Source organism: Esox lucius, chromosome 11 (genome assembly GCF_011004845.1).
Source record: "Esox lucius isolate fEsoLuc1 chromosome 11, fEsoLuc1.pri, whole genome shotgun sequence".
Classification (NCBI taxonomy): domain Eukaryota; kingdom Metazoa; phylum Chordata; class Actinopteri; order Esociformes; family Esocidae; genus Esox; species Esox lucius.
In genome coordinates this window covers 8397949-8418430 of record NC_047579.1, presented here as the reverse complement: position 1 = coordinate 8418430, position 20482 = coordinate 8397949, and the positions used below count along the sequence as shown (strand labels likewise).

At 39.8% G+C, this 20482-nt stretch overlaps 1 long non-coding RNA gene across 1 annotated transcript; it reads right to left on the bottom strand.

Moving 5' to 3' along the window:
- Positions 1-13115: 13115 nt before the first annotated feature.
- LOC114840388 lies at positions 13116-19806 on the bottom strand. Its single transcript, XR_003782573.2, has 5 exons — positions 19466-19806; positions 19277-19388; positions 18870-19199; positions 13662-13896; positions 13116-13547 (listed from the first exon to the last, which is right to left on the bottom strand). It is a non-coding gene; the product is annotated as an uncharacterized LOC114840388 (long non-coding RNA).
- Positions 19807-20482: the final 676 nt, after the last annotated feature.

Here is a 20482-nt window from a genome sequence, read left to right as displayed (position 1 = left end):
GTCCTCCCAAATTTAACGAACCTTAAATGTTGATTGCACATGGTATTTTTGAATCCAATACATTGTAAGCATGCTGTAACATTGTAAATAAGTTATTGTAGTTAGGGAAAGCCTGGCATGGACGAGTAAGGGCCGGCGGGTGTTGTTAGATAACACCTGGCACGGACGAGTAATGGCCGGCGGGGGTTGTGAATGAGTGCCTGTCCCATAGAGACAGCACGGGTTAGACCTGCACCGGGTTAGTGCACACAGATTACTTTGGTAAGGTAGCTGAGGCGCGAGCTGGCTGGTGCGTTTGTGCAATTGACTCACGACTTTTACAGCAGTCTCGGTAAAAGGCCTGCGGGTGTTTGTGGAAAAGGCACTACCTGGTAAGGTGACCTGTGGGAGTGTGTGTACACAACAACTGGTAGGGGTAAGACAGACCCGCGGCTGTGTGTCTGTGTGTGTAAGAGATATGGTCCGACAGGGTCATTTATGGAAGTTAATTTGTGCCATCGGATTTTTAATTTGAATTTTTAGCACAGAATTTTCCTACATCGAATTTTTAACACTGAATTTTATTTTACATCTAAATCAGACTTTGAATTTTAAAAGGCATCGAATTTCTAGCACTGAATCTTTTTTGCCTATGACATTTTTTTCAATGTTTACAAAATGTCAATGTAAAAATAATTGATGTCTCCAAAAAATTCAATGAAAAAAAATTCTACATCTCAAAAGATTCAGTGTAAAAAAATTCTGTGTCTCAACAAATTCTGCGTAAAAAAATTTGACATCTCAAAAGATTCAGTGTAAAAAAATTCAATGTCTCAAAAAATTCAGTGTAAAAATAGTCACAGGCAACATCCGGCTAACCAAAGGAGAATCAATCGATCCCTGTATCAAATCATCCAACATCTAGCCAATCAAGTTGACGTTCCATTGGTCATGTGACGTCGAAACAGGAAGGCGGTGAAGTTCAGGTGAGCTCTGGTCAGAGCTCGGCATGGCTCAGAACACAAATAATGGTGCTTCAGTGAGTGTACACTTTATTTACCTTTTTGTTCGTAAAAGTCAGTAATATTTACCGGACACGTTGCACATTAACATAATTTGTTTAACAATGTCTACGGGGAACCTTTAATGATGTGGCGTTCGTTAAAAATGTGTTAGCTACTAGTCAGGGTTATGTTAGCTAGCTAGCGTTATCTTAGCTATTAGCTAACTTTATATTAGCATGGTTTACTGTTGGTAACGTTACTCATAGTTCTGTGGCAGCGAGTATGATCTCACTGACAAGAAATGTCTGACTACAGTACATTTAACTGCTGGTCAGTTACGAGCTGCTTCACTTTACTCAAAACAGTTTTAAAAATAGTACAATTGGACAGCCGATAATATAAGTGTCACCAAACTCCTATAATGCTTTTTAAATTCTAGTAACATTTGGCTATTTAAAATATCATTTTTGTGCTGCTGGTTTGTAATTTCCTTTGTCCTGTATTTGTGATGAAATTATGCAGTCAGCCAGGCGCTTAATGCATTTAATCAGTTCGTCTGAAAGACAACGGGGCGAAGCCAGTGGTGGAGTAACAAATCAAGTCCTGAGAGACAACGGGGCGAAGCCAGTGGTGGAGTAACAAATCAAGTCCTGAGAGACAACGGGGCGCAGCCAGTGGTGGAGTAACAAATCAAGTCCTGAGAGACAACGGGGCGAAGCCAGTGGTGGAGTAACAAATCAAGTCCTGAGAGACAACGGGGCGAAGCCAGTGGTGGAGTAACAAATCAAGTCCTGAGAGACAACGGGGCGAAGCCAGTGGTGGAGTAACAAATCAAGTCCTGAGGTTTAGTATTAAACTTTAGTTAATGTACATATGGCTTATGTTACCTATATATTGATGATTAATACATATTCTTGGATACAATCCTACAGAGGCATACGGAGAGACCATCACTTCAAATGGAAATGACCAGGTAAAGACTTAAGAGAGATGTTTGCTATTTTAAATGCAAGCCCTATGTATACACACTTTGACATGCTGCTGATTTGTACAGGCAAAATTCCGCTTAGACGTTCAAATCGAAGTTATTAAACTCTGGAAGAAAAGATCTGATGTTTTGTGACTTCAGTAAAATTATAAAGGCCTGTTTCACTTAAGGCTAATGTGAAATTTGTTTATGAAAAGAAAAACATTTAAAATGGGATTTGAAGGTCTAAATGATTGCCTATTGCACTTTATTGGAAACTGGTGAGGGTATGCAATACAGTGCCATGGTTTTCTATTTTCATCTGTGTCATGAAAGACGGTGTTCAAATACACCTTTCGGAATAACGTCCTCCTTTAATTAGATCTTTTTTTACAGATGATGTGGTAGTTAATGTTTCTACACTCTTATTTTCTATAGGTCCTTTCCAGGTGTTTTTACCAAGGGCAGAGGGACAAGGCGCTTTCCTGCAGCAAATCTTGTTCCTGACAAGAGACTTAAACCGCTTTCTATTTGATGCCAAAGCAGTGTGAAAAAAACCCAAAAGAGCAGGAGCAAATAGTCCATATGCATGCAGGATTGGGCCGTAGGACTGCTCATCTAGACGAAAGCACGACACATGAAGAGGTAATAAGAAGTTTATTTAGTCTACCTTTATTGTATATTGTATTCTGAGGAATACAATATACAAAGGATTTGCTAGTTTTTCCATGCAGTATGATGAATGCTATTTCTGATTTGAATGATCTCTCTTTGGAGATCTTGAATACATTTTTTTGGTTACAGTTATGTGATGCCATCAAAGTTTTATTTCCAAAATTGGGGACCGTGACTGGTGGGTGGCTGCTATACAAATCTGCATGTAGGCCAACACAGGTTTGTGTATTAGTGTTGCTCAGTCATAAAAAAGTACATTGGCAGAAGCTAACTTCACATTATGCAATGCACAACACTTTACTTTATAATTGAACAGATGGTACCTAAATAAAACTTTTATTACTAAGCCGGTTCAATTTAAGACATTTTGTTAACCTTAATTAGGTCATGCCTAACTGCAAATCAGCAACTAATTGCTTGATTGTAATTTTTATATTTGTAAAAGCTGGACTTTTGTTTTAGGTGACTTCTTCAGCCTGGTCTGTTGTCAGACAAGAAGTTTAGTGGCTTTGACTTAACTCCTAGCTATAATCTATATCTAATATACTGTTGAAAGTTCTAATTTTCCTCTCCTCTTTTCTATAGGTGAATGGGGTAGCCGAAAACTCTCTTGTGGCTGATGAGACTGGCTATACAGGCATGGTCTTGAAGTCTGTAAGTCGTGGGGGTAAAAATCTATTCATAGCCCCAATTCAAGAGGAACTCAGCACAAATCTCCTACCACTAACTGATGAAGCATTCAGTAGCATGCCAAAAGCCACATGTCAGAAGTGTGGAGTTGCAGTTCCTCTTCCACTCCTGACAGAACACCTCAAGTCTTGTGATGTCATGTATGTTGGCAGTGATGATAACCTGGCTAATGTGGAAAGCAGTGAAAGAAAGAAAATGTAAGAATTCTTCATATATTGTATATTATTAAACAGCAGAAAAACTATTTTGAAATTAACACTGTTCTTGCTTGTAACTTCTCAACAGCACATATGCAGGAATGTCCTGTCTGCACAAAAATGTTTCCTGCTGACTTTATTGAGGTACATGCTTCTTCATGTGTGAAAAGGTATCCATTTACTTTCTATTGTTAATGTTTTTTCTCTTGTCAGCAATTCCCACACTATCAGTTAAACACAGAAATATTTGTATTTGGGTAGGGCAGGAAAAGAGGTGATGCATGAAAGCATTGTAATTGAGGAAGAGTAATGGTGTTTATGCTGTGTAGTTTGCCATTTGATATAATCTTTTTTGAAGTATAATACTTTTAAATCTTCAGAGCAGTTCTCCCATTAATGTTTATGTTTATATATATATATATTTTCAATGATTATTAAGTTGTTTTGTTTATGTCCGAGTAAGGCTTGATGGCTTTTACTTGTGATTTGAATATTAAATGTTAAAGTTTTTTGTTATCTTGACAGTCAAGCATAAATAATGAAACCACATTTTTGTTTTTTTCTTATTAGGCTGGTTAACTATCAGTGACCCCACCAAGGCCATATCTCAGTGTGCTGACAGTTTTCTCCGTATTCATGAAATGTAGAGCCCCTTACTTCTCAGCATGGACATCAGAAAAAGTCCTGCTGAACAGGACATGGCCTTAATCTCCTTCTACAAGCAAACTAATGTGGAATGGGGACGGCCACTGAATTGCAAACTTGAAGGTAGTTCCAATTACAAGTTACAGTGGTCCAAAAATAAAGTATTTCCTTTTTCTTTATTCTGTCAAACCGTTCATTGTGTTACAGGAGATAGTGCTATTGTACTGGGTGTAACTCGCTTCTTTTTCTCAAAATGCATGGAAAAACTGAAGTCAGGGTTTTGCATCAATTTTGGTCTGTATGTTATGTGTATGGTATTCTTCTAAATGCTATGTTAATTCAAAGCTGTTTACGTTTTTTTTATATTTATATATATATTGTGTCTATAGGAAGTTTATCGTAATTTAATTGGTTTGCTTTACCAATAAAGTTCAGTGGATTCTACTAAATGTATAATGCCTGTATTGAGAACTACGGTTTCCAGTCTATGACAGTAAGAGCAATATCTTTGTACTGTGGACGGAAGCCTATTACTCTTTATTGTAATACTTATTTCATGTTTTAATGTCTTCAACAGCAAACTCAAATGTTAAACAGCTTTTTGAAGGAGAGCCTGGTCATTTAGTCTCCTCAGCCTCTCACTTTCTTGTGGAAAGTGATATGTTCATGGTGGCGGGGAGAATGGTAGGCCACTCCTTTCTTCATGGATGACCATGCCTGTTGGGACTCAGCCCTGCTGTTGTTCATGTCCTGCTTGGTGGGAGTCTGTTACACTGGAGGACTGTCCAGACTTGGACATCAGAGAAACAATCGATTTTGTATGTTTGATTTGAAAAGGTTTTTTTCTTTCACTAAGATATTATGTACAATGGGGCACTCTTTTATTGTGCATCCATTATCCTTATTGAGTGATGTTAATATATGGCTTACTTAAGCTTTTTAAATCATGAGGGAGTGAACGAGATTTTTAATACTTAGTTTTGTAATACTTTAAATGTAGTAGTATATAAAAATCTTGATATTAGAGCTGCTAAAATGCCAATAATCTGTAAATAAAATAGAGGGTGGCGCTTATTTGGATCCACTTTTGCAAGTGCACATACAGTGGACGAATTAAGTATTTCTGTTTTTTCTTTTAATTTGTCCCCCATCTGTAGTATCTGGCATTACACATCTTTTTTTTCTATCTCCTAATCAGTTTCCCTCTGTCTTGAAGCTTGATGGGGGATCCATACTGTCAGATAAGGATAAACATCGTGTCCAGGACTTGGCCCATGCCTGGGACCTCCCTTGCCTAACTGAGAAAAACAGGAGATGGCTTTTTGAGAAGCTATTGATCCATGCTGTGAGTGAAAGTCAAAATTATTTTTTTATCCTATGAGTGAAGTTTTGGTTATAAATGCACATTGCTAAGTTTCTAAAAAATGTGTCTGACAAAATTAAATTGTTGCACTTTTTTCTGATTATTTTATTCTCAAGGTAAAAAAAAAAGGTAATGGTAAAATGCATCACTTATCATGTACCACATTTTTTTCCTAGAAACAGAAGATGGTGGGTGGTCTTTAATACTGCAAATGCAAGGAATTTTATCAGTATGCAGGAGAACAGTATTATTTCTTCATTCACCAGTGGATTGAAGTATAATAAATGTATTCAAATAGAATTATTATCTTTCTATCTTACTCTTCAAGCTTTTAACTAAGGAATGTTACGTGTTCTATCCTCTCTGTCTTATTACTATTAACAGGTAATAGGACGTGTCACAAGGCAAATTAAGCAGCTGAGACGAGGTCTTAAAGAAACCCCAATGTGGACACTGGTGACCCAAAGACCTGACACAGTGGCCTTGCTTTTTCCGAAAGAGGGAGCAGGAAACTTCAGCCCTGAGGTTAATTTTAATTACTCTGATCTTGTGGTGTTATTTTCCTAGTAAATATTATGGTTCATACCTGGGGCCTGTTGCACAAAACCAGGATAAGGGATTAAGCCGGGATATCCAAGTTATCCTGGATTAATTTAGCTTTGACTTGGTTGCACAAAAGCAGGCTGAATTAAACCCAGCCAAGTGACCATGGAGATTTATTCTTTGCAGCTGGCCTGCTCCAGAGCATGCTAACAGCCAGGCTAAGATTAATCCTGGAGTCTTGTGTTAAATCAGCTGCCGCTCTGATCCAAAATAAACGTCTCTTCTGAATGTGTTCTGCTTTATTGTTATTAACACGCATTACTTGTCACCAGAGGTGGGGGACTCGAGTCACATGACTTGACTTGAGTCTGACTCGAGGCACAATTTTCAGGACTTGTGACTTGCTTGATTAAAGTATGAAAAGGACTTGACTTGACTTTGACTTGAGAACAAGTTACTTAAAACTTGACTTGACTTGAGGTGGAAGACTAGACAATGACTTGAACTTATAATAAACAAACAGCAATAAAATTATTTTATATGTTGTGACATCAGCACCACTAATCAGCGTATGTGCCTTTAACTCTGCACAATTCAAACCGCGCCAAACATGGCAGACAGTAACGTTAGTCGAGCTCCACAAATAGTATCGTTTGGATACAAGGACTTTGAACTGGACCGTGTGAATAAAAAAAGATTTGCCAGATGCAAAATATGCAACACAAGAGTATCTGACACGACAACAACAACATCAAATTTCATTTGTCATTTTAAGAACCACAAGGAAAGGTAAGAAAGTAATCTCTTTATATTCAGTTTCACTAAGATCTATAACGATTAAGTTACTAATGTAATGAATTAATCTTTTGTTTGTCATAATTTGGCCTTGGTTGCATATTATGTTTTTTTTTTTTTTTCTTGTTAGAAATGTGACCATTATCATTACTGAATACGTCTGGTAAATAGATGTAAGGGAATTTGAATATAACAGTGGCATAGCCTGAATTTTAATGTTGATGGGCATCTTAAAATGAGCGGGCATGTATATTATTACACGTAGGCTATAATGTCTGTATTAAATGTGCGCATTTTCAAGTGTTTGTGGACTGCGTGTGGAAACTAAAAAGCACTGTGCTTACACCATAACAGTTAACTTTACTGCATGAAAGGCTAACATGGAGGCGCCGATGTTATTACTAGCACCTAAACATTTCGAAGAGTTATTTTTTTTACTCATACAGACAAGAATAATTACAGCGTAATTACATATTAGGCAGTTTTTCAGTCACAATAATTAGTTTATAAGGTTGTTATTATTAGCCCTTATTACATGGATTGGCTGAATACCAGTGCAGAATGCGTGTTATTTCTTGATAACAGACCGTTGCCATGAAAAACAGCGCGTTGCTATGGACGCAGCAGGATAACCAGAGACGGAACAGATTATTTTCTTTAGAGGAAGCAATACAGTCGTTTTTAAATCAATACATTCCTTTTGAAATCAATATTTTGTGTCAAATTATTGATTTATTTGGTAGGTAGCCATGTAATACGCAGGATAAGGTATAGCAAGGCGGTTGTTATAGCGAATACAACCCCTTCAGGCTGATTCAAGATCCCTCCGCTTCGTCGCCCCCAAAAAATTGTACCGCAGAGGAGAAAAATAGGACTGAAAAGGACTTGACTTGACTTTGACTTGAGAACAAGTTACTTAAAACTTGACTTGACTTGAGGTGGAAGACTAGACAATGACTTGAACTTATAATAAACAAAAACAGCGCGTTGCTATGGACGCAGCAGGATACTAACCAGAGACGGAACAGATTATTTTCTTTAGAGGAAGCAATACAATCGTTTTTATATCAATACATTCCTTTTGAAATCAATATTTTGTGTCAAATTATTGATTTATTTGGTAGGTAGCCATGTAATACGCGGGATAAGGTATAGCAAGGCGGTTGTTATAGCGAATACAACCCCTTCAGGCTGATTCAAGACCCCTCCGCTTCGTCGCCCCCAAAAAATTGTACCGCAGAGGAGAAAAATATTTGATTTTGAAATCGAGCTTCGCACCGAGCGCTCGTCAGAAACAGAGGACAGTGTGTGTGTGTGTTCATCTTTTTAGTACTGTGACTTGACTTGAAACTTATAAGGACTCGACTTGACTTGCTTAGGGTGAACCCTTGACTTGACTTGACTTGCTTGATTTATCTGAACTGTGACTTGAGACTTGACTCGAGACTTGATGGTTAAGACTTGAGACTTGCTTGGACTTGACCATGTGTGACTTGTTCCCATCTCTGCTTGTCACTATTGCTGTGACGAGATTGATTTAAATCCTACTATTGCAGTTTAGATGGTTTGAAATGGTTGATGAATTTGCAACGGGGATTTCAATTAAGTCAGTGATGAGGGCAAAATATCAAGTCCCATTCACCTGTGTTTCTCCCTGCACCATGGCATGCCCATTTCTGAATGATGTTTTGGATGAAGAAGTGCTGATATTTAGACGTGCTTTCAAACGTGAGAGGGTGTTTCGGGACAGATCAGCCTTTAGCTTTTCCCGACGAGTGCTTGCATGAGAGGTATCGATTTACTGGAGATGGAATCCGTTATTGTGTGGCACTGCATTTTTTTAGAAGCGGCATGATTTTATATGCCGTGGGACATGCCGAAATTCTAAATAAAGGCACTATTTGCCGTTGTGTCAGAAGTATGTTTGGCACTGAAATCCTTGGCACACATCTTTATTACCTTCGCTGGCCACAGAAGAATGTGCTTCATCAAAGAGATTTCTACAAGATTGCAGGTAACATGAATTACAGATTACAAAAATGTGTTACATTACAACAGTCACAGGATATACTCAGACTATTTTGTGTTACAGCTTTCCCTAATGTCATTGGTGCGCTGGACTGCACACAGATCCGCATTAAACGCCCCTCAGGGGGCCCACGAGGGAGATTGTGTCAATAGAAAATCCTTCCACAGTATCAATGTTCAGGTTAAAATTATTTAGTTACTGTCAACTAGCCCAAATATATTCTGTGCATGGCATGTATACTGAATAGGAAACATTGCATTGTTTCAGATGATCTGTGATGCTGCCTGCATCATAACCAATGTGGAGGCAAAGTGGCCTGGGTCCGTCCATGACTCCCGAGTTTTTAGGTCCAGTACCATTTCCCAGCGACTATCACAAGGTAGGCCACACACATTTCACTGATAAACACAATTGCGTCAAAGGTTTTACTTGTGTAGTTGTAATGATTACATTTTGTATTCTCAGGTGAATTCTCTGCCGTTCTGCTGGGAGACAAGGGTTATGCCTGTGAGACATACCTTCTCACTCCCCTTGCAGACCCTCACTCCCCTTGCAGACCCTCAGACAGCAGCACAGCAAGGATACAATCTTGCCCATGCAAGAACAAGGGCCTGAATTGAGATGGCATTTGGCCTTCTCAAGTCACGATTTCAGTGTCTCCACCACCTGAGGGTCACTCCAGACAGGGCCTGTGACATTACTGTAGCCTGCACGGTCCAACACAATATTGCCTGTCTGAGAAAGGAAAGGGGTCCAGCAGTGGCACCGGAGATTGAGTGGGACAATGCAGCTATATTCCCAGATGACATTAATGGCAGGCTGGTCAGAGACCAATACATTATTTCAGATGAGTGATTTCATTGTCTTGTCCTTCTCCAATAAAGGATTGTTTGTGTTACTCCTTAATTAGGCCTAATGGTTTATTAGATATTATAGTAGCTTACTTTGGTTTCATAACCTCAATTTTCATCTCACCTCACTGAACTAATAACTTTGCATAGTTTAGTGTACATTCATCACACAGGAAACACCACAATGCTTCTTAAGTTTTTTATTTTAGTGCTGTCACTTGTCAGTTTGGAGCTTGGGAGAAAGAAAGAAAATCATTATTAATACATTGTTTTACAGATGAGCTAACAGTGGGGATTGAAGTCACTTATTTTTCTAGTTTCTGGATTTTCCTCAGTGTTCTATTCTTGATTTCTATACCAAGGTCCAGATCCTGGAGAGTCCTTTTACTTACAGCAATCTGTGCATCTGCCAGCTCTATTTGCTTGTTCAGATGTCATGTATACAGACATCTTACAGTTCGTGAATTCTGTAAACCACCCATTGATTAGCACACAGGAATTGTGCATAATTCAGATTTCCATTAGCCCATACTTACTATGTTGCCAGGCTGGCTGTCATACTGTACTGCGTCTGGATCCTGTTACATACAGATCCTTCCATCACAGGCCTTCCTTGGTTCAAATCAAGGGCCATTTCCTCAGCTGGGGTGAAGTCTGGAGCTGGCGGCCCCAACCCAGTGCCAGACAAATGAGTCTTCTTAACAGCTAAAATACGTTTAGATAAAATATGTGAGCAGGAATCTTGTAAGTAGTTTCTACATACCATTTGCACACTGTTAAGAATTAAGGCACTTACCAGCTTGCAAAATGTTTTTATATTTGATCTTTACTTGTTGCCAGGTTCTTTTTTGTCCAGTCACATTTGTTCTGTATGAACATTAATTGTAGGAAGATATTTAGACTTAGACATAGCTTCTAGAGATTTGTGCACATGGTTGTAAAAGATTCTCGCATGAGAGTTTGAAATTAAGCCTAGTCTTTAGGGTAAATTTCCTGAGGAACATTAATTCCCTCTGCTCACTTTTATGGCAAAGTAGGCTAAATAATATAATGTCATTTATATTGTGCTTTACATGTTAGACTACTCAAAGACAATCTGCGTCTTGTAAGCAACATTAAAGAAACACTTCCGTGTCATGAAAATCTGGAATTTTTCAAAATAAAAGAGACCAACGAATTACTTAAAAACTGAGATATATTGAGTTTATTAATTGTTTGAGAACATGTACCTCTCAAAACATTGACAACAATTCAAATATGATCATATTTAATAGTAATTTCGATAAAAAGTGGGTGTTAGTGGGTGTTAAAACACGTTCCAAGGGTAAAATTCAGACAATGCCAATGACAGAATATGGAATACATATTGCCTCATAACTAATAAACTATTGAATATTCCACAGAGAAAGCAGTGTAGGAAATGTCCAGGAGAATGTGTAGAGTAAGACAAACCTGTCTAATCATGGGGAACAGTGTGCTACATCTAGCAACACAATATATCCACACCCTCTTTTTCCACAATGTAACTTAATGGATATGAAATACATATTGACTCATACAGAAAAAACTATTCTATACGCCGCGGTGAATGTATTGTAGGAAATGTCAAGGAAGGTGGATAGAGTAATTATATGCAAAGAAATCAAGGGGCACTCTGTATTTGCAATTGTTGCTGGTGTTTTACTGCGCTCATACCATTGGCCACAATGCAACTCAATGCATATGAAATACATATTGGCCTATAAAAAAATAAATAAATCTACACACCGCAGTGAATTTATTATAGGAAATGTTCAGGAGACTCTATAGAATGATTATCTGCAAAGAAATCAAGGGGCACTCTGTATTTGCAATTGTTGCTGGTGTTTTACTCCGCCCACCCCATTGGCCACAATGCAACTCAATGCACATGAAATACATACGGTCTCTCTCATTGGTAAATATTAATATTTATTATTGTTCCCAGGTTAGTGCTCAAGTAAAATAGATTTGCAGATTAATTATTTTCATTAATTTAATATATAGGTGCATCTCCAAATAATAATCTCATGAAAAAGTTCAAAAAAGTGACACATTCATATATTGTAGATTCATTAGAATGCGAAATATTTCAAGCTTTTATTGTATCATTCTTGATGACTACAGCTTACAGCTCATGGAAATCAAAAATATAATATCTCAAAATATTAGAATGAAAAATGTACAATAAACAAATGTTGACCAGATAAGAGCTTTAATCAGTTAATTAACTCCCTGACCATTACACCTCTGCCTGGTTCAGTACACACAACCACAATCATGGGGCAGACCGCTGACTTAACCATTGTCCAGAAGACATGAACTGACAACCTCCACAAGGAGGGTAAGTCACAGAATGTCACTGCTGAAAGGGCTGGCTGTTGGCAGTGTCCTGTATCAAAGCATATTCATGGAAAGTAGACTGGAAGGAAAAGGTGTGGTAGGAAAAGGTGCACAAGCAACAGGGTTGACCGCAGCCTTGAGGATTGTCAAGCAAAGCCGATTCAAGAACTTGGGGGAGCTTCATAAGGAGTGGATTGAGGCTGGACTCGCATTCCTAGTGTCAAGCCACTCCTGACCCAGAGACAACGTCAGAAGTGTCGTACCTGGGAGAAGGAGAAAAAGAACTGGACTGAACTGGTCCAAAGTCCTCTCTTCAGATGAAAGTACACTTTGCACTTCTTTTGGAAAGCATGGTCCCAGAGTCTGGAGGAAGAGTGGAGAGGCACATAATCCAAGTGGCTTGAAGTCCAGTGTGAAGTTTCCACAGTCAGTGATGATTTTGGGTGTGCTGTCATCTGCTGGTGTTGGTCCACTGTGTTTTATCAAGTCCAGAGTCAATGCAGCCGTCTACCAGGAGATTTTAGAGCAGTTCATGCTTCCATCAGCTGACAATTTTTATGGAGATGCTGATTTACTTTTCCAGCAGGACTTGGCAACTGCCCACAGTGCCAAAACATTTGCTACCCATGTAAACACTGTGCTTGATTGTCCAGTCAACTCATCTGACCTGAACCCCATAGGGAATCTGACAAGAGGAAAATGAGATACACCAAACCCTACAACACAGGCGAGCTGAAGGCCTCAATCACAGGCTGATTGCCTCCATGCCACAACGCATTCATGCAGAAATTTGTGCAAAAGGAGACCCAATCAAGAATTTAGTGCATGAATTAACATTCTTAGGAAACATTTGCAGGCGTTTTAAGTTAATTAGCAGATTAGAGCTCTTCTCAGGTCGACATCTCTGTATTACAATTTTTTTATTTTCAGATTTTGAGATACTAGATTTTTGATTTCCAGGAGCTGTAAGACTTAATCATCAAGATTGAAACAAAAATGCTTGAAATGTTTCACTTTATGTGTAATGAATCTAGAATATATGATGGTGTCACTTTCTGATCAGAATTACAGAAGAAAATGAACTTTTCTAAGGTTATCGAAATTTTCTGAGAAGCATCTTGTCCATTGTGTTTTCTTTTGTGTTGAACTGTACCTTAGAACTTGTTATTGTAATTTCTTTTAGTGCTGTTTGGGGATGAAAAGTGTGTGATGGCATGTTCAATTATCTGACTACCTATGTCAGAATTTGAGATGGCAGAGCCACCACAGGAAGCCGCTAGAGCGCAATGAGACCCGGGAATCCCAGCTGTCCATCCCTCCCTCTCTCTGTAATTTGCTGGACAATTTACATTTCTCGTGGGTCTTCCCAGCCAATTGTCATCGAGGCGAGGCTCAAACGTACACCCTGGACAGAAGAACATTTTTAAAATGTTCTGTATTTTTTGATTCTGAAACGACAAAAAATAAGTATAACAATATGGAGAATACTGACAGACAGCTACCCTTTCATTGGTAAAAACAACAAATTACTACATTGACAATAACATTAAACCAGTTCTTACCTTGAGTGAGTAAATCTCCCTCTCCATGATTAATGATAATCCAATTTGTCTCCTCCTCTTCACCTTTAATGGAAACATTCAGTCCCAGCGTTTGACTTTTGTCTTCCACCTTTAATGATGTCATCTCTGAATCCCCCAATGCCCCCTGAACTTCAATTTCACAATCCGAATCCAGTAACAACTGTTTGGGCTCAGTGTGGAAGGAGAGCAGCAGGCTGGGATTGTCCTCCCTCTGCTAAAATAAATACAAAATCAGAGCCATAGATGACTAAAGGACATGTTTGTTGGAAAGAATATATAATCAATGACAAAAATAATTTTTGACAAAAACAATCACGGTTATAACAGACCTGTGGTCTACGCGTTTTCCTAAACTTGATCCCAGAATGGAGGGAGAATACTGTCATGGTGCGGTGAGCAGCAGCGCCACCGTGCCATATATTCTTTAGTTCCCATATCTCACTAACACATCCCGGACTGTCACATGTTTCCCATCTTTCACACCAGGTCCCAATTTGTATCGTTTGTATGTGTTTAAATGTTTCCCCTCTGCTCCCCACATTGTGGATCATTGTTGCTGTTTGGTTGTTAATCGGTGAGTGTTGTTTAATGTACTGTTGAATGTTGATTATTAAGACGCATGTTGCGCACTTTTATTTCATTCAGTCAGTAGTTAGTTTCGTTTTCCGTTCGTGTTTTGTTTGTTGTTGTTCATTAAAACCAACGAACGTGATCTCTGCTTGCGCCTGGTTCCTCCAACGCTACACCACTAAAGTGTTACAGAATGATCCACCAAAACCTGAACCAGCAGGCAGTCCCTACAGGGCCGAGGCCTCCCCACGAATGTTTTAGGGGGGGCTATGGGGGTGCCCGAGGAAGGTTGCGATGGCACCCCCTCTGCGTCTGGAGGCCTTCCCGGTGGTTGGGCGGAGTGAAAACTGGTGGGGCTTCAAGGACCCACCTTACCGGTTCTCGCCGCCAGAGGTAAGGTGCCCGGCCGCCCTGGCGCCCTATATAAAGAATACTAAACGGAGTGCCAGGCAGGAGCACACAAACATGACAGGTATCCATACACACAATGACCAACCATGACAAGGAGAAAAGGGCTGAACTAAATACACTGAGAAACGAGGAGAACAGAAACAGGTGGAGGCTAAAACACAGGTGAACTGAATATACCGATTAACTGAAACAAGAACAGGAAAGACCATACAAGGACAAGACAAGGACACACAGAAAACACGAAGTGGAATAGTCCCTTCAGGAAGGGACCATTACACCTCTTTATTACTTTGGGTCTCATTGAAACACACGTTAATTTATGCAAGCTTTAAATGTTAATTATTACAGAAGTAAACATAGCATCAAAAATCTGAATACAAGAAACTCGAGTTGGGCCAGACTTAACATCTTGGTGTTGGTTTGGACTTGATAGCTTAACATGCTACAGACCTGATCACTGGTATGTATTGTATTAACATGTAACAGACCTCATCTGTTACAATTACGAAATTGGGGTAAGACAGAGGAAAACTCAAATGCACAATAAACAGTTTATTCTTGCAAGGAGAGAATACACAGGTTACAAAGTAACAATGAATAATCTCTAAATTTGTACAGGACAATCGTCAGTATATAAGGGAGAAAAAAGGGGTGTGGTAAGATGCTGCCCATCTGTCTTATGTCAATACAACTCATTCCCTTTGTTCAATCACATGTTATCCTCCCCACCTGGGTAACCTTCTCAACCCTTGAGGAGGACTTAAAGCATCTGGACAAAATACAGAGGCAGATTTACGATTAACCCTATCCTGCTGATACCAATCAAGAATGCCTCGTTAGACAAATACCAGATCACCCTCTCCCACATTCCTCTACTTATCTAAACAATGAGACTCTTTAATCAGTTTAAGAAGTTTACCTGACACCCCATCAGTGGTATGTATTGTTTTAACATGCTACATACCTCATCAGTGGTATGTATTGTATTAACAATGTACAGACCCCATCAGTGGTATGTATTCTATTAACATGTTACAGACCCCATCAGTGGTATGTATTCTATTAACATGTTACAGACCCCATCAGTGGTATGTATTCTATTAACATGTTACAGACCCCATCAGTGGTATGTATTCTATTAACATGTTACAGACCCCATCAGTGGTATGTATTCTATTAACATGTTACAGACCCCATCAGTGGTATGTATTGTTTTAACATGCTACATACCTCATCAGTGGTATGTATTCTATTAACATGTTACAGACCTCATCAGTGGTATGTATTCTATTAACATGTTACAGACCCCATCAGTGGTATGTATTGTATTAACATGTTACAGACCTCATCAGTGGTATGTATTGTATTAACATGTTACAGACCTCATCAGTGGTATGTCTTGTATTAAAATGTTACAGACCTCATCAGTGGTATGTATTAACATGTTACAGACCTCATCAGTGGTATGTATTAACATGTTACAGACCTCATCAGTGGTATGTATTAACATGTTACAGACCCCTTCAGTGGTATGTATTGTATTAACATGTTACAGACCTCCTCAGTGGTATGTCTTGTATTAACATGTTACAGACCTCATCAGTGGTATGTTTTGTATTAACATGTTACAGACCTCATCAGTGGTATGTTTTGTATTAACATGTTACAGACCCCATCAGTGGTATGTATTGTATTAACATGTTACAGACCTCATCAGTGGTATGTATTGTATTAACATGTTACAGACCTCATCAGTGGTATGTATTGTATTAACATGTTACAGACCTCATCAGTGGTATGTCTTGTATTAAAATGTTACAGACCTCATCAGTGGTATGTATTAACATGTTACAGACCCCTTCAGTGGTATGTATTGTATTAACATGTTACAGACCTCCTCAGTGGTATGTATTGTATTAACATGTTACAGACCTCCTCAGTGGTATGTCTTGTATTAACATGTTACAGACCTCATCAGTGGTATGTCTTGTATTAACATGCTTCTGTAATTAATGTATGGTGTTGCAGGAGCAAGGAACCAGGTGCAGGCAGAGGTAGTCTGTGTGGTTATTTATCGGCAACACACATGATGACATCCAGTGACAGCAACAATGATCCACCCTGTGGGGAGCAGAGGGTAAACATTTAAACAAATACAAATTAGTAGATAGGGACCTGGGAGGTATTGCACAAAAGTAGAATTAAGAAACCCAGGATAACAGAACAATCGCGGCTTGACCTAGTTTAATCAGTACATCCTGGCTCAATCCGTTGCACGTTTGCTGAGCCAGGATGAGACCGCGCAGATATGTCAAGCCAGGTGTATATAGTTAGGATAAATGCACGTTCACAGCATTCTTAAAAAGATCACGATATCGATCACAGAATCACCGATGCAAAAATTGAAAACCTGTGCGGCATACTTTTCACCAACTGAACAACAGCTTCTTATGGAAACTTATGAAGAAGTAATGCTTATAATATGTAAAAAAGGCAATACAGCTGCTGTAATAAAGCAAAGAGAGAATGCCTGGAAAACAATAGCGGACCGATTGAATGCGTAAGTAGTACAAATAACCAGTGCTCCACTGCAACCCTCATAATTACAATTCAAAGAGTTACTTGTCATTTTCAAAAAAATTCTAAAATAATTGTATACTTTGCCTTAAATGTGACCAGTGGACATGCATTTAACATGAATAATAATTGCATACACTATGTGCATCTATTTGATCTATTAATTTCTTATGTCTATAATAAAAGTTTAATCTTTTCACTCTTATCTATTTGTATGTAGGTTTTGTTTCTAATTGATTTGATGTAATCCATAATCAGATAATTTGCTCTTTTTATCCATCTAATCTATTTTATCACTATCTATTCCTCTTAAAGAACAAACATGTCTGGCCAAAAAAGGACTTGGCAGCAAGTCAAGATTAAATACAAGAATATTTTGCATGCTGGTAAGTGACTTGTTTGCGGAGAACATAGGTGACATGTTTGCTGACATTTTATTGTCTGTGCTGATTTTAGCAATAAAAAGTCATATATCTGGTACGGGGGGTGGCCCTCCAACCCAAGACTTCACCACAGCAGAGGAGCTGGCCCTGGACTTAAATAAAGGGAAGCCAGTGATTGAAGGGATCCAGGGAGGGACAGCCACTGACTCTGGCCCAGCAAGGGATACTGGCCTCTTCATACAAGGTACATACTGCACATGGAAAATATTGAAATCCATATATATTTTATGTGGACTGTTTGACTTTGCTTTACCTTGCAGTGGCTGGTAATACCCTTACACTTTTGGAGCCACCAGACTATGATTCGCCAGTGAGTACTCTTTATCAAATCATAGGCTTTGCATGTACTGTCAAAAATATCAATACAAGTATTGAATATGGCAGAGGGAAGCCACATCTACAGCAGTGGAGTGCACTTCTGCTGATGATGAGACCGTGTCGCTGGACTCCAGAAGGCTCGAGGTATCATGTCAATTTTGTGGAAAGACAAATAATTTTAAGTTCATGATAAGAAGTCAGGGAAGTGGTACTAATAGAAAATATCAATTGTTACTGGATCCTGACATTGGGCAGCCTGATAAGGTGCCTAGTAAGATAGTGAGTATTGCCTAAAGTAAATTTACATTATGGAAATATTCTGCTATGCTAACTAGTTTGTTCACAGTATTCACAAACAGTTAGATATCTCTACACAACGCATCTTAAGAGACAGATCGAGCTGACCGAAGTCAAGATTGATGTGAACAAAAGAAAGCTGCAGGACATGGACCTTGAGATGCAAATTAAACGCAAGGCACTGAGGAAACTAGAACTGGAAATCCAGAAACTAGAAAAAGGAAGTAAGTGACTTCAGTTCATACTGTAACCATGACTGTAACACAATGTATTAATCATCATCATTTTCTCTCTCCAAAGCTCCAAGCTGACCAGTGATAACAGCAAAATAATAAAGAAAAATATTAAAAAATTGTGGTAACTTTTTTTTATGAATGTCATGTACACTTTATAGTTATTGATCCAGTGAAGTGGAACTAGAATTTGGGAAAATAACCACAGTGTGTGCTACCGATGCCAAATAAAATGCATGTACACATGAAAAAGTTAAATTATCCTTTAAGGGATGGGCTGAATCAAAATGAAATTAACTGAAATAATTTGCAATGTATTGTTCTATAAACAAGTTTACCATTTCTGTTATCTGGGAATATGGCAGCATTGTCCCAATCAAAAATCAAAGCAACTCTGGGAGCCCTTTCTTTTCTTAGGCTGGCAATATTGTGCAGCACTGTGCAGGCAACAGTCACATCACATGCTCTGTCTGGGGAGACCCTCAGGTGGTGCAGGCACTGAAATCATGATTTCAGGAGGCTGAAGGTCATTTCAATTCGAGCCCTGGTTTTGGCATGGGCATGGTTGTAAGCTTGCTGTGCTGGGGTTTGGGGGTCTGTAAGGGGAGTCATCCGAAATGTCTCACAGGCATAGCCTTTGTCCCCCAGCAGCACACCAGAGAACTCACCTGTGAATACAAAACATAATTCTTACAAGTACTGTACTCTTGATGTTCAAGGTGCTTAATAAAATGGGGTGGCTTACCTAGAGAGAGTCTCTGGTAAATTCTACTGGTCCGAAGAATTCTGGAGTCATGGACTGAGCCAGGCCACTTTGCCTCTAAATTTGTGATAAGGCAGACAGCATCACCGACCATCTGTAAAAATATATAGTCTATTAAGGTCATTTAATGCAATAATTATGTAGCTGACAGTAACCATAACTCATTCTTACCTGAACATTGACACTGTGGAAGGATTTCCTGTTAACATAATCTCCCTGTTGGATACAGATATGGGTGCAATCCACTGTACCAATTACATTAGGAAAAGCTGTAACACAAAATAATGAGTGTCATACTGTGACTGTGCTAATGTAACATTTTGTAGTTGTAACAGTGTGTCTAGAGGCGTGTTGAAAAAAGGAGTCGAATGCAGGGATGCAGTCAAGGTAATGTATTGCGTTCTTAAGAAAAACAAGGCACGCAAAACTCAATAAAGCGCAAGGCAAATACAGAACACTGAACATAGAACAATACCACACAAAGATGCCCAGAAACAAGGGATCTAATATAGGCAACCTAATGAGGGAATGGACACCAGGTGTGTGCAATAACAAGACAGGACAGTGCCGTGGGAGGAGGAGCGGCGTGGCTAGAAGGCCGGCGATGACGTGCGCCGAACACCACGTCGGGAGGGGTGGCGCGCGTCCTCCACGCGCGTCCTCGTTACAGTACCCCCCCCTCGACGCGCGGCTCCGGCAGCGCGCCCCCGCCGGCCGACCCGGAGGACGCCGCGCAGGACGATCAGGGCGCCGACGATGGAAGTCGGCGAGGAGCTCCGGATCAAGAACATCCACCGCCGGCACCCAGCAACGCTCCTCCGGGCCGTACCCCTCCCACTCCACCAGGTACTGCAGGCCCCCCCCTTGGCGCCTCGAGTCGAGGACAGAACGGACCGAATACGCCGGGCCCCCCTCAATGTCCAGAGGGGGTGGAGGGACCTCCCGCACCTCAGACTGCTGGAGGGGACCAGCCACCACCGGCCTGAGGAGAGACACATGGAACGAGGCATTAATCCTGTAATCAGGGGGAAGTTGTAACTTATAGGTTACCTCGTTCACTCTCCCCAGGACTTTAAACGGCCCTACAAACCGCGGGCCCAGCTTCCGGCAGGGCAGGCGGAGAGGGAGGTTCCGGGTCGAGAGCCAGACCCGGTCGCCCACTGTGTAGACCGGGGCGTCGCTGCGCCG